A 13,877-nucleotide genomic window follows, 5' to 3' on the forward strand; every position below is an offset into this window, starting at 1 on the left:
TTCCAAGGCAGCTATTTATTCCAGCTCTCAATCCCTGGAATCTTCTTTCCATGGGGAGGAATTTCACATTTGACTTCTGCCACTCCGCCTTTCGCTCATCTTCCTAATCTGATTCCTATGAGTGAGGACAGGATCTCTTGTTTTGTTCATCACTAGGTACCTGCTCCCCACGTGAGTCTGGCACACCGAAGTGTGCAATGAATTTTAAGTGACCTGATAAATTTGGTAACCTCATGTGACTTTATTTTTCTATCATGTCCCCCCCAAGTGCATCTCAATATCACATTCCTCCCATAGGCAAGGCATTGTGTTAGACAGCATGGCAGATAAAGTCACCACCTTAGAGCTTATAGGAGGGAAATACATACAGTCAATACTTGTTATTCTTGGAATTCCATACAATTTGTGAATTGAGGGACTCCCTGGTTGTACAGTGGATGGGATCCTCCTGCCAACACAGGGGACAACAGCTTCGATCCCTGGTCCGAAGAAGATTCCACCTGTGGCAGAGCAACTAAGCCCGCAAGCCACGACTACTGAAATTTGCGCACCCTAGAGCCCAGGTGCGGCAGCGAAGACCCAGTGCAACCACGGCCAAAATGAATTCACTGTTTTTCGTTTGTGGATTTGCCTCCTCACAATAGTCATTCACGGGCATGAACAGAACAGAGACAGTGCTGGGTCTCGTGATCCTCAGGCTCAGGTCAGAGAGACCCCGCGAGGACCCTGCCTTCTTGTTTCAGCTCTCCTACTACAAACACCTGTCCCTTTTTTACGGACTATTTAGTGCCACAGGTTTTGCATTTTGGGGCTTTTTATTGTTTACAGTGACCCCTCAAACATAATGCTGTCTAGTGTTCCTCAGTTCAAGCCCAGCCTGTGCCTGTGAAGAAGACGGTGTGTCAGGCAAGTTTCATCCGGGCATGAGTGAGTCAAACAGTGCTGCTACCGGGGAGGTCAACGTCAACAAGACAACCATATAGATGAAAAGCACACAGCGAAAACAAGGTCACATACTGATTGGTTGATGAAAACACTGTGACAAGAGCCTCATGGAAACCTAACCCTGTATTCCCCTAGAAGCAGCGATTTCGTATTGACAATTTCAGTGTTTGTGGAGACTTCAAAGAACACAACTACCTTAAATAATGAGAATTGACTATAATTATAAGGCAAGTGCTGTACAGAGGGGCACAAGGTTCAGGGATGGGAGAGATGACTTCTACTGGTCAATTCAAAGACAACTTATGAAAGGGAGGCATTTGAAATGGGATTCATGGCAGGTGAGAATCTGACAGAGGTGAGAAGACATTCCAAATACACATTCCTGTAGGAATCTAGAAGCTACAGAGACTGCAAAGATCCACAGGGAACCTCGCTTGGCTGAAAGGTAAGTACAGGTTGGGAAGATAAGACAGGAAAGATAATTTGAACCATTCTGTTGATGATGACTGAGAGTGTACTTAATCTGATAGACAGTAATGAGCCATGGAAGTTTTGGGGGTAACTTGCCCAAGGAAATGAAAATGGAAGTCCATATAAAGACTTGAACGTAAATGTCGACAGCAGAATTATTCATTATAGCCCCAAACTGGGAACAACCCAAACACCCATCAATAGGTGAAGGGACAAACATATGTCATCTATCTACACATTCGAATGATTAAAAAGGAACAAATACTGACACCACAACGTAGATTAATCATACATGTGTTACACTGAGTGAAAGAAGCCAGACAGTCAATTCAGTCACTCAGTTGTGTCTCTTTGCAACCCCATGGACTGCAGCACGCCAGGCTCTCCTGTCCATCACCAACTCCTGGACCTTGCTCAAACTCATACCTATCAAGTTGGTGATGCCATCCAACCATCTCATCCTATATCATCCATCCCCTTCTCCTCCAGCCTTCAATCTTTCCCAGCATCAGGGTCTTTCCCAAAGAGTCAGTTCAAATGTATTCATTTGTCAAAACTCATTTAAAAATTGGGAACTTTCTATATAAAACTCACACAATTTATGTGAGTGCACTTCATTATATTAAAACAATACATATTAAATTAAATTAAAATAATGAATGTGTCTTAAAAGAAACTTTAGGGGAGGAAACCTCTAATACATTTTAATACTTTGAGCTGAAAAATAATGAGCAAACACTCGTGAGAAAGGCAAATAAGGGGAAAAGCAGAAAGACAAGTACCAACTAGGTCCCCTCCTGTAATGATCAGGTATAAGGTGGTACCTTGTCACATCTGAAGCTAAGGACTCACAGACATCATCCTATGTGAGAATTTCCATTATCGATACTGTCGCTAACTTGTATTTTATTTACAAGTTCATAGTAGTAAATATACCAGTTTCTCTGAAAGCTGTCACCGTCTATCAGGTGACCAAGATACCTGGTTGGTGTTCTTCTCAATCCACTGACACCATTGAATTAATGCTAAGAAAGATGAGAACAACCTGTGCTGAGGAGTGTCGTGTCCTTATTCGTTCTTGGGAGCTCAGTATGAGATCAGCGCCTGTGAACACACTGTGGAAGCGGCTGGTGAACTGTACCCTCAAGATCAGCGCTGTCTTAGGACCTCGGTTCCCCTGGTCCCTCCTAAGGTCCGTTCGTTGTGAGGGAGGGAAGGGCTGGCCTGTCCTGGTGCTCAGTTCCACGCAGCCGGTATCCCACAAAGGGACGCAGCGTCAGGGCGGGCAGCCCCAGGGCACAGCCTCTGGCAGCTCAAATTCTGCAGAACAAAGAGACGTCCTCCCAGGGTGACTGCTTTTTCATTAAACTATTTAATTCTAGTAATTTTCTTGTATATAAAATTAATACCTCTGGTTATACTCGCTATGTAACATTTTATGATGACACTTCCTCAACAACCATCATGTGGTTCTACTGAGTTAAACCTTACTTTAGAAATTTCTTTCTTATTCATTCAAAACATGCAGTCCTACGTGCCGAGGCTTATTCTGGTTCTAGGGACACAGGCCCAGCGTTACAGTCTCCCCTGAGCCCACCTGGCCCCGGGGACCTCTCACATTCCTGCACTGCCTGTCACGGGCCTGCTTTGAGAGTGGTCTTGTCATGTCTTAGCTTCGTGTTCTCCTCTTAGTAGCCTGTGCTCAAACTCAAGAGAATACGGTTCTAGTAGTTTTTTGGGTTGTTTTGTTTTGGCTGTGCCATGGGTCCTGCGGAATCTTAGTTCCCCAACCAGGGATCGTACCGGGGCCCCCTTCATCGGAAGCATGGAGTCTTAACCACTGGACTGTCAGGGAAGTCCTGAAAATACACTTCTAAATGTCAGCAACCGTTTCCTTTACTGTAGAACTGTGAACTGGCTTTTCTGGCTTCTACTTCTGTGAAACAGTGGAGAACCTCAGCAGTCAAGACGTGCTGCAGAGTGCTCCAAAAATCAGCTGTCAGTCTCTTATGAGCGGGTTTCGGTTCTGAGATTGAGGCGGGTGGAAAGGGAAATGGGCAAGGGAACCGCTCAGGGGTCACCGCATCTGAAAGGCTGGAGAGGGGCTCTCTGATCTATACTCCTTGCTTCTTGATTTGCTCAGCGCCCGCTGATACTAAGTTGGACGGATTCCTAAATCTGACATGGTGTTGCTTCTTTCTCGCTGTCTTTCAATGTTCTCTTTAATAAGGAGGGGAGAGCGAGGCTATCTCAGAAGGATGCCTCCCTCCTTGACCGCTGAGCTGGGGTGAGGGACTCAGCACACGCGTGGCTTCTCCCTTTGCACCCCCTCCCCTTTCTTGCTTTCTAAGCACATCATGAGAACATCTTCCATCCGCCCAGCTCCAGGCAGCACGACTCCTGACTGCTGAATAAACAGAATGGAAGTTGAGCAGCAAAAAAGCACGAATGCACACAGAGGCATAATTATAAGGGAACATTTTTGACTTGAAAACATTGCTCACCCGGAAAAAACTTTAGCGAGAAGAGTTTAAGCTGTTTTCAGTTTTCCCTTCAGAAATAGTTTCTGACAAGGCTGATATTTCCAGAGTTCAAAAGCAACTTTTCGAGCAGAGGATTAAAGTTGTGATTAATTCCACAAGATGGCACAGACATGGTCCAGCAGGCTTCAAAAGCACCTAGGATGCTGATCACAGGAAACGGACGTGGAGTGGAGGAAGCAACGGCTCCATGGAGGGGTCTGGGCTCCTCCACACCTCGGAAGGCGCTGCTTGAAAGTCCACATGAAGCCATCACCTCCAGTGCCTGAGAACGAAGTCCCCGCAGCAGTGGGCCTTTGCCGACCACCTATATTGGCTTGGCTAAGGCATTTAACCTTGTGTGAGTCCCATCCCTATCTCTCTTCACAAAGCACTAATGGAAAAAAAAAAAAAAAAACGAAAGAAAAAACTCACAACTACACACAATGTGAGCATACAGTGTGAGCATACACATTGAGTTTACAGGCTCATCGGGAGGAACAGCAGCAGAGCCAGGGAAAGAGAAGAGCCCCGAAGAGGGATGTTTATTCCGGTGGCTCCCTTACCCAGACTTCAAGGTACTCCCAGCCCACACCGATTCCTTCAGCGATCTGTGGCAAATAAGAAAAAATGAGAACAATATGCTGCATTTCCATAGCTGATTTTTTTTAAGGCTGCCTTTTGTTCTAAACATTTTTAAACTTCTCTGTAGACCCTAAACCCCTTGAGACATGACCCAGCAGTGAAGGCTTTAAATTCGAAGGGCCTCTCTGTTAGTTCTCAGCCTCCAGGAAGCAAACACGGTGAGGCGAGATTAGAGAGGCGAGATGAGGGTGGGGGGAGCCTGTAGAGCTGGAGGTGGGCCTGAGCCCCAGGGTTGCAGGGGGAGAGGCGAAGGACTGGGCAGACAGACTGGGACCCCAGCACACATCTAAGGCAGTTCCTTCTAGCCAGGGCAGTGGGGAGTCATCAGCTCTAGCAACCTATCCGAGGAAAGCAGAGGAGCCCATGTCTGCACGGAATGGGCCTCACCCGGCACCCCTGGGCTCCATCAGTGGCTGGAAGTCTCAGCAGAGATGCCATGATGTATCCGCAGGGGGCAGCAGCTGGGGCCTTGAGGCAGCAGGATGTCTGGCTGGTCCGTGTTCGTGGCTGTCACGGTCCAGCCACATGCCTCATGGATCTACCTCATCTCTCCACGTGGGTCTAGGGAACAACGCCTCCAGGGGTCTGTGCGCCTCTTCCTGTGGAGGGAGGTAAGTGGTCCGACTCCAGCTCCCGTCACTGCGTCTGGTCTCGGGGCCACAATCCATACTCACTGCCTCCCTCGTCCTCTGCCCATTCCAGTTTCCCCTCACCCTCCGCTGGTCTTTGGAGCGTACCGGGGGATGTAACGCAAACCGTGTTTCCTGAGGGTTCTGAGTCCAGCCAACCACCACCTGCATGGCCCATGGCAGCACTGTCTACTAAGAGCAGCAGGGAGATAGGTAGCCGGAGACCAAGCCAATCACCTGGACTCCTCACATATGCCTCCCTGTCCACATTTTGAAGCAGCCCGGCCTCCTCCCAATGACCGTGATGATGACCCTCATGCGCTGGTTGCTGGACACAAGGGTTGCTGGTGCCACCACAGTATATGTAGTTCAGTGGGCCTGGCCGTGCACTCTGGCAAGAAGCCTTCCCATTTCTGGCCCTGCAGAGCCCAAAGTTGGGGAAAGAGAAGCACACAACCCCCGGTGTAATTAGTGGTCTTGGGAAGTGCAGCAACTTCTTCTTCACCGCTCATTTCCCAGCCCTGTGGGCATCTGATCCTGCTTGGGCTTGATTCTGGGTGGACCATCTCCAACCTAAAATGAACTGATGGTGGTTCATTCAGCCCCACGCCTTGAGGGGTCTGGTGGAGCCCATAATGGACAGTTTCTCGTGGTCACTTGTCTCCCCATCATCAAAGCCCGGTAACACACGTGTGTGCTAAGTCTTTTCAGTCGTGTCCAACTCTCTGTGACCCTATGGGCTGTAGCCCACCAGGCTCCACTGTCCATGGGATTCTCCAGGCAAGGATACTGGAGTGCATCGCTGTGCCCTCCTCCAGGGGCTCTTCCCGACCCAGGGATGGAAATGGATATTAATGAGCCCTGCTCTGTGCCATCCTTTTACCACCAACCCTGGGCAGCTGCAGAAAGCACACGTGAATCTCCTGCCGGTGCTGACTCCCTCTCCCCCACGCATTCCTGATGGCCCCTCTTGGAGTATCTCCCCCATTAGTCTTCAGCCTCACCTAGGACACCCTGTCCAGCTTGGCCATTCCCCTCCATCTCCATTCCTTCCTTCACCATCTGTTAGGGCAACTCAGGCCTGTTCACCTCACTCAGTGCTGGCTGGCACGCTTCAGCTTCAAACAGCCACCTCAGCAGAAGTTTTCCCCACCTCTGGAGGCCTTACCAGGGTGTTAAACCCCATGTCCAATAATGCACCCCAAATCGATGAATTCTTGCTTATCCGATCTTATATTCCATCCCCCTTTGATCAAAGCCCTCAAAATCCAATTCCAGAGAGATGCCCCTGGCCCCTGTCTGCAGTGCTTTCTGATTCTCCCAGCTCCTCAGGAATATAATCATTTTCCTCCTTGATCAGATTCAGTCTGTGTGCTGGAATCAAACTGGCAGCCAGGGGAGGAGATGAGGGCGGCTCCGAGGGGCCCTCCTGCCGCCCTGCAGCGTCTTCCCGCACACGGCAGGGCCACCTCTTCCTGGAGAGGGGCCACTTCCACCAGCTCCAAGGCTCGGGGGATCTGCGGAGCCAACATCCTCAGAGGCGTCTGTCCAGATGCCCCCATCACGTGCCCACGGGTCATGTGTTCCCAGCCAGGGCGATGCCCTTAGCAGCCTGACAGACCTGCCTTGGCTGAGGAGTTCTGTGTCTATCAGGTCCTCAATCTACTCTTCAGCTGTGTCAGTTTTTCCACTGCAGAAGATAAAGGCTTTTAGCAAGAGGCCTCCCACCCAGCCTTTAATTGCTCATTAAAGCCTAATAACAATAGTAATAGTAATATTTATTATCCCTCTGCAGGGCCTCAAGGCAGCTTTGCTTAGTCACTCAGTCGTGTCCGATTCTTTGCAACCCCATGGACTGTAGCCCATCAGGCTCCTTTGTCCATGGGATTTCCACGATATGTTGGAGTGGGTTGCCATTTCCTTCTCCAGGAACTGGACAATAGGCCTCTATTTCTTAGCTTGCACCTAGTAATTCAACTGGATATAAAAGTTTTATGCCAAAGATATGTATATTGATAGCAAAAGACAAATAATGTGTAATAAAAAAATTATAGTCTCTCTAACAGATGATGTTTACAAAGCATGTAATAAGATGAGAAATCGCTCGTTATAATATTATAGGAAAGAATACAATTTTTAGTTGTATCTGGAGGATGATCTCAACTACATATCTGCAAACCAACAACAGCAACAAAAACTACTGAGAGCATATCAGAAGGAAATACACCAAAATGTTACGTAGTTGATTTGATTTTTTTCCTGGTCATTTTTCTGTATCCCCTTGTTGTCTATAGTGAATCTGCATCCCCTTAACAGTGGAGTACACGTGCGCAGTATTTTCCCAAGAACACTTAGCATTAAGGCATTGCACTCAGGATATGGACATCTGCGTTGTCCATCTGGTAACGTGTGGTGGACACCGTTCCCCTGCTTGTGAGAAGAAGCTTGCTTCCGCTTCCTGAAGCAGAAAAGTGTGGGGTGGAGGCTGCTCCGCCCATCATGTGACTTTTCACTGCGTCACGATTTGGGTTCAGCTGCCTTTTTATATTTCCCCACGGAAAGCCCAACTCCTTGGAAAAGATCTTGATGCTGAGAAAGATTGAGAGCAGGAGGAGAAGGGGGTGACAGAGGATGAGATGGTTGGGTGGCATCACCAACTCAGTCGGCATGAATTTGAGCAAGCTCCAGGAGATAGCGAAGGACAGGGAAGTCTGGTGTGTTGCCATCTGTGGGGTTGCAAAGAGTCAGACACAACTGAGTGACTAAACAAGGACAAGGGAAGCAATGGTCTCACATAGTCTTTTTCACATTTCCCGAAAAGCCCATTCAAGGGAGGAGAACACGGGAGATAAACCCCGAGGAGCATCACAAGCTGGCCAGCATCAGGCTCACAACTGGACTTTGTGCAGGACAGCAGCTGTGAGCCACGTGTGGCCACTTAAATTTAGAATTAAATTAGCAAACAAAACAAAATTTAAAGTTCACTTCCTTGGCCGCACTAGCCACATTTCAAACACTCGGTAGCCACACATGGGTAGTAACTACTCTCTTAAACAGAGCAGAACATTTCCATCACTACAGAAACTTCCACACTGCTCCACAGTTAACGGAGAAAATTAACCGGCTTCTCCCATATGCAGAGATAACTCAACATTAATATAATAAAAGAACCTCACATGGGAAGTCCCTGGCTGGCCAGTGGTTAGGACTTGGTGACTTTTTAACTTGGTGAACCAGGGGACACTGGTTCAATCCCTGGTCAGGGAATTAACTTCCCACCAGCCATGTGGTGTGGCCAAATAAATGAAGAAAGAAATACATATGAACCAATTAAAGGGGAAAATTGAATCTTCGCAATAGATGTCAACAAAGCATTCAGGGAATTCAAGATTTATTTATACAAAAATAAATACACCAAAAATAGACTATGGGGGAAAAAAAAGAATAGACTATGGGAAAATGGAAAGAAAAAAGAATCCATTTATAATAACAATAAAGACTACAAGGTGTTCAGGAATCATTTCAATAGCGTATGCACCCGTACCTTTGTAGAGAAAATTGCAAATTATTACAAAAGGAAATAAAAGACAACCTAAGTAAATCTAGATATATGCCATATTCCTAGATGGAAAGATTCAGTTTTCCATGAACTATTCTACAAGTCTATCAATTCAAAGCAATTCTGATAAAATTTCCATTAAGGTTTTCTGTGGGACTTGACAAGCTAATCTCAACATTTATCCAGAACTATTAAGAACCAAAGATAGCGAAGACTCTCCTAAGAAAAAGGAGAAAAGAGACTTGCCCTACCACCATTCATTCATCCAATAAATCCTTATTGAACACCTACTATGTGCTAGAGCTTTAGATGCTGGGAATCTAGAAGTTAGCACAATGGTCACGGATCTGTGCCCTTGTAGAGCTTGGTAACATTCCAAATATCAGGACTTGCTCTCCAGCTGTAATAATGGAGATGCTAAGTATAGGCACAGGCCCAGACAAGCAGACTAGAGAGGCCCAGAAACAGAAGTTCAACATGGGCTGTGATTTGAAAGAGGAAAAGGAGTCTATATGGAGAGAAAAATTCCTTGCCACACACAAAAACCAAGTACAGGTGGATTAAAGACCTAAAGAGGAAAAAAAAAAAAGAAAATCTATAGTGAAATGTAAAGTTTTAAAACTTTTAGAAAATATAGAAAGATATTTTGGTGATCTTGGGGTAGGAAAATGTTTCTTATAAGATGCAAAACTCACACACCCTTACCAAACTGTTGATAAATTTGACTACATAATCATGTACAACTTTTGGAACTTCCCTGGTGGTCCACTGGTAAAGAATCTGACTTTTCCAACTCAGGGGACAAGAGTACAATCCCTGGTTGGGGAACTAAGATGCCATAGGGAGTGGGGCAGCTAAGCCCCAGCACTGCCACTGCAGAAGCCCTCATGCCGCACTGAAGACCCAGCACAGCGCCCACAAAATTTACAACTTCTTTCAACAAGAATCCCTAAAGTTGAAGTAAGCCACAGATTTGGAGAAGATATTTCCAAAGCATGTAATGGAAAAAAAATTATTATACACACACACACGCATATACATAAGGGACGGCTACACATCAGTAGGAAAGGACAATATGTTAGAAGATGAGCAAAGAATATGAACAGGCAATTTATAGAAGAGGAAATTCGAAAGGTCAATAAGCACCAAAAGAGAGAAATTAGGAAAATCCAAATTAAAACAACAAAATGATTACACAAATCAGATTGGCAAAGAAAAGAACAAAATTAAAGAACACAGACAAATAAAAAGTGTACACACCACTGGTAAGAGTGTAAATTGATTCAACCACACAAGGAAAATAAGGCAAAATTTGAGAATCAAAATACGCATGCTCATGGCCTTTGCAATGCCACCCTTCATGGGAGAAACTCTCTTGCACATGAGCACAGAGAGACCCGTGTAAGGATGATCACTGCACAGAAAATACAATAGCAGTTGCCTGGCTGTCCTGAGTCTGGGAATTTATGGTAAACAGGCATGGAGCCTTATTGGAATGATAGCAAAATATTTGAAACCTGAATTATAGTAATAGTGGCACAACCTGGTAAATTTACTAACAGTCACTAAATTCGTACACTTAAAGTCAGTAAACTATTTGATATGCAAGTTATACCTAAATAAAATTGTTTTAAAATTGTCATCGTAAAATTTGCTGCAATGAGTAAAAAATTCAGCCAATAATTTCATAAATTGATTGTTGTAGAGATGCAATCGAATACAATACAGTGATTCAAATAAATAAACCAGAGCTACTTATATCAACATGAACAAACCTCCGAAATGACTGAGGTTGTAAAAGGAACTTGCAAAACAATACACATTGTGTGGAAGGTAACATTTACATAAAAATGGAAAACACGCAGAATGATATTTATAATGTTTATGAGTACACATAAATACAAGTGGTGGCACAGAAATACACAGGAATGATAAACACCAAATTTAAGATAGTATTATCTCTGGAGAACCAGAGAACTGTGTCTTCAGTGTTTCATTTCTTTAAAACAAACACAGAAAAAAACATGGCAAGATATTACAACTCAACTCAAATGTTTCTCATAATAGTCCCTGCAATTTTCTGTGTATTCAAACTAGTTTACAACGAATTTAAAACTACAATGTAAAAATAAAATTTATTTTCCTTTTCAGTAGTTCGTGATACCCACACTCTTATATCTTCCATTAACAAAGAAATGTAACTGCCAGAGTGCAAGATAATGAGTTTTACCTATATTCTATAAACTTTATGCTCGGTTTACTGATTTCTGGCCTCAGGATGGGTACTGCTGAATAGTTGAAGCTGGAGCGCGGTCAAGCGCCTGGACTCCAGGTCAATACAAGTTGTGTGCAACAGTGACACCTAATGGTCACACAAGGTACTTCCCTGTGCTCTTGGGTCTGAAGGGCTGGAAGGTGGTGGTTGTTTAGTCTCCAAGTCGAGGCAGCTTTTGCTCCTCTATCCATGGGATTCTCCAGGCAAGAATACTGAAGTGGACTGCCATTTCCACCAGGGGCTCTTCCCAGCCCAGGGGTCGAATCTGTGTCTTCTGCATTGATAGGTGGATTCTTTACCACTAAACCACCAGGGAAGCCTCTAAGGGCTGGGTAGTGAAGGGTGAATACTACCAGCCATATCTGGGGGCGTGTTCTTCCAGCGGTTGTTAAGTGAAACTGAACTAATGATTCTGGACTAGAGTGGATTGTAGTTGATCAGGTCCCTCAGCCGACTCAGATGAACCTCCCCCCAGAAAAGCGGAATTAATTTGGAGAACTTCCATGCTGCTTTTTTTCTCCTCCCAGGGGGTAAGGGAGCCAAGCTCTAAGTCCTGAAGAACCTTTCTCCAGGCATCCTCAGCACCACCAGGGCAGCCTCTGGAGCCCTTTTAAAAGGATGCCTCCAGCCCACATGTGAAGTGAGATTTGAAGGGAAGAAATGCTTCTGTAGTTGGATAGGAAAGACTCCATGGGCACATGTATTTTTACCCATTTCAAAGCAAGCTACCTAGTGATGCTACAGAAATGGGGAGAAAGTAGTTTCAAAAATCATGGAGTGCTGGGGCCGGACAAGACTTTGGAGCTCATACTTACCAGTTCCCCACAGACACGGGACATCATGAGATGCTTGAGAACATACACTTGACTAAGAACAGAAATGGCTTGATAACTCTAGCACCACACACAGGACCAGGGGCCTGAGTGTGTGTTCCACAAGCAGACAACATGCTGAGATAAGCCAATTTTCTCCTTCCACAGTCATTTATAAAGCCTCTAAATCTGCACGGTAACAGGCCACCAACAAAACTGGCTGCTTATCTGCTCTGACATTGAAATCATCACCAGCTTGAGTCTTTCAGAGTTACTAAAAGTCAGCATCTTAATTTGAAGGTTGTTAAGTAATTTGTGCAGGGAGAGAGCTAAACTCATCAGTATAGTAAGGGTTTACCAGAGAAACATGACTGATAGGAGAGAAAGGGAGAGAGAGAGAGAGAGAGATTTACTACATAGAATTGGGCCCCACAAGAGCTGATGCTTCAGTTCATCTGACTCCAAAGGCCTGAGAACCAGCAGAGCCCAGGAGTAGTTCCCGTCCAAAGGCCAGCAAGCTTGAAACCCAGAAAGAGATGATGTTTCGGTCAGAAGGCTGTTAGGAGGAAGAACTCTCTAACTCGGGGGAGGGCCAGGCTTTTGGTTCTGTTTATGCCTTCACCTGAGCAGATGAAGCCCACCCATACTGGGAGAGCAATCTGCTTTCAGTCTCCAAACCCAGACCCAGAAGCATCCTCACAGACACACTCAGAATACTATGATCAAACATCCAGGCACCCTGCGGCCCAATCAAGTGGGCACATAAAAGTAATCATCACGGTCAGAAACTGTTAACTCCCTCCAGGGCGAGGGTGGGAGCTGAGGGAGGCAAGCACCCAGTGGGCCCCACAGGCACACTGGCCGAGGGCCTGGTTCCCTATGGGCCAGCTTCTCACTGTTTTCTGTTCCTGGAAAATGGGTTGCCAGGCTTATGTCGAAACCCTCTTCCTGGGAATTGCCTGGTGGTCCAGTGGCTAGGATTCCACACTTTCACTGCCAAGGGCACAGGTTCAATCCCTAGTCGAGGAATTAAGATTCCACAAGCCTCATGGCCTGGGCAAAACCAAACAAAAAAATAAAAACCCCTCTTCTTTCCCTTCTTCAGGAGACATTCTAGTCTTTGCAGATATCAGGGCTGAAGGAGGACAGTAGCCACTGCTTGTAGCATTTCAGGAGTCTTTTGACCTGCCCATTCACCTGCTTCCAGATCTTTTCTGACCCCAGCTCCCCACACTCCCTCGATGAAGACAGGGCAGTTTTCCACACCACAGCACATCCCCCTGATGAAAGTGGTTGCTGTCACACAAACTGCCGTGGCCACCCTGCGGGCCCCTAAGAAGCTCCCTCCAGCCCTGCCAGAGCTTCCATCCACTCCTGATGGCCTCCACATCCCCAGAAGTCCCACCAGACAGCCAGGCTGTCTGCTTCACAAAGAAAAGAACTATCGATGGCTGCCTGGAATGGTCCTGCGGCCAGAAGCTCCCATGAGCCTTGAGCGCACCTCCCGGGAGAGTAGCCCCTGGGAGCGTCCTTCTGGGTGGGGAAGCACCAAGTCTGGTCCACCAGCTGCAACGTCTCATGCACAGCCCTCACCTACAGGCCCCAAGAAGGAGGCCTGAGTTCCCAAGGTCCACAGGCCTCAGCTGTGCTCACAGACCCTGTAATGAGCTGACCCATCAGAATCAATATGAAGTTATTTGACTCAGCCCCCAGAAAGGAAAGAGCAGGCATGGAAGATGCCGGGGATGAAGCTGGGCTGCAGGCAGCAGCTGAGCACTGAGACACTCCACAACGGGAATCTCTTTGGGGGTTTCTGGAAAGGGGTTAAAAGCCAGAGACCATGAGTGACATGGTCCAGGGAATTCAAAGGATCACGGCCTGTCTGAGATATGGAGCCAAGCTCCGACTAGGGCGTGAGCCCTGAGGGCACGGCCCGCACACGCGGTCAGGCCATGGGCGGGAAGAACCAGGGAACCCTTCTTGGCACTGCAACTCCTAAATCACTCTGGGTAAACAAGCAAA

The sequence above is a fragment of the Oryx dammah genome, unplaced genomic scaffold, assembly GCF_014754425.2.
Source record: "Oryx dammah isolate SB20612 unplaced genomic scaffold, SCBI_Odam_1.1 HiC_scaffold_4, whole genome shotgun sequence".
In the NCBI taxonomy this organism is placed as follows: domain Eukaryota; kingdom Metazoa; phylum Chordata; class Mammalia; order Artiodactyla; family Bovidae; genus Oryx; species Oryx dammah.